Source organism: Micromys minutus (assembly GCF_963924665.1).
Source record: "Micromys minutus genome assembly, chromosome: X".
NCBI lineage: Eukaryota > Metazoa > Chordata > Mammalia > Rodentia > Muridae > Micromys > Micromys minutus.
Genome location: NC_137970.1, coordinates 19,423,741 through 19,425,843, shown reverse-complemented (window position 1 = coordinate 19,425,843; position 2,103 = coordinate 19,423,741).

Here is a 2,103-nt window from a genome sequence, read left to right as displayed (position 1 = left end):
CTTCTTCTTCTTCTTCTTCTTCTTCTTCTTCTTCTTCTTCTTCTTCTTCTTCTTCTTCTTCATCTTCTTCTTCTTCCTCCTCCTCCTCCTCTTCTTCTTCTTTTCTTCTTCTTCTTTTGAGACAGAGTTTCTCTGTATAGCCCTGGCCATCCTGAAACTCACTCTGTAGACCAGGCTGGCCTCAAACCCATAGAGATCTACCTGCCTCTGCTTTCTGAGTGCTGGGATTAATGGCATGTGCAAGTGCCACTACCAGGTGCATTACTGCATTTGAAATGAACATTTGATTTTTAAAAAAGAAAACAAACATTTTGAAAGCACAAAGAATACTCCTGCTCATGAACATACCTTCTATAGTGAGAATTCTGAAATTGTGGCTACTTTAAAAAACACAGAAATATAAGAATATGTTTTATTTTGTTTTGTTTTAATCCCAGGTGTGGGATATGAAACTGCTTTGGGCTGTCCACAGTAGGTGACTATGATTTGCTTCATGCTCTGGTCGAGGTGTGGTCTGGCCAGCAAATAGTTTCTGTGATTGTGTGATGTTTGGAATTCTGGGAACAGTTCAGAGAGCATATAAATGTTAGAGCCCCCAATAGGCTGAATCAGTGGTTGTTGGTCATTCATGGGGATTGCTCAAAAAAAAAAAAAAAAAAAAAACCAAGAAGAAATTGGATTCAGGGATCTCTCTCTCCCCTCTATCCTTCTTTTCTACTATACAGTGACAGGAGGTGAAACTGGGGGCATAAAGGTTGGGGAACCCATAAAGTAGAAAGGTCAGCTACACCCTTCCCTCCAGATTTCCTTATTCCTCTGGACTTCTTCATGTAATAGTTTAGAAAACACTGAAGTCTCTCTCTCTCTCTCTCTCTCTCTCTCTCTCTCTCTCTCTCTCTCTCTCTCTCACTGTGTGCGTGTGTGTGTGTGTGTGTGTGTGTGTGTGTGTCTTAAAAACAGACTCTACTTGAGAGAAATTTGGTTTTTACAATTTTTTTAGCTCAAAAGTTCCATTTTTACTGCTATCTTCTTACTTGATACTCTTGAGCTCACAAAGCCCTTTCTCATTGTCAACAGTCAGAATCCTCTCTATTCTTAAACTTAACTGAATTCTACCTTCTGGGGAAGAAAAGAATCTTGGCCTCTAAGCCAAACAACTTTCTCGAATGAGTCTTCATTCATGAGTCTAATAGCATTCAAGTACACTTACTTACATAACATTATATGCCCCAGTCTTCTTTAACACTAGGTGTGGTAGATAGTGAGATTCCTAATTTATCAGTTTGTCATTTTACTGTTTCAGACCCTTATATAGTAGCTCCCCATTCTTCCCAAGATCAAAGCTAAGCTTGATTGCATGGTTTCCATCAGTTTTACCACCTTATGAACCAATGGTAACGACTCCTCCCTGAAACTCATAGACTTTCACATTCTTTGCTTATGCGACTCATTGTGCTCCTCAAAACATTCCTTTGTCCCTTTCCCAATAGCAAACAGCAACTCCTCTTTCAAGACTCAGTTAAAGCACACCCTCTTCTATAAAGATGTTACTGAGCAATTCCTCCAACCCATCATACTCCAGGGAGAACTGCTCAGTGCCGTCTATATGCTCACTTTGCCCCATTTAGATGTTATATCATCTGCTACATTTAGTGCACTTCCCTGAGTCACAACTTAAAATGTGCATTTCTGGAGAGAGGAGAACTCAGTTTAGTTGAGGGCCTGATATGCAGAAAGGAATTCAATATGTGCCTGTAGAGCCGATGAATGGAAAGCTAGTGTGAGTGGATGCAGGAAAGAACGAAAAAATAAACGTCCATCTAGATGCAGAGACTAATACACTAAAAATGGATCAGGCGATTGAGAAAAACAAATCAAAGTACATGAGAGAATGAAGGCATGAGGGAAGGAATGAATTCTCACCTCTGTGTCTTGCATCAAATTCACCAGGAAGAATTCCCCACTCTTCACACATCTAAATTGTGCATGTGTTAAACTCTTTTAAACAAAACACAGACATACTCAGATCAGTGATGGGCATTTAAAACACCCACAGGGAAATGAGACAGGAAGGGCTTCATAGGCAAACTTGAAAATGGCTTA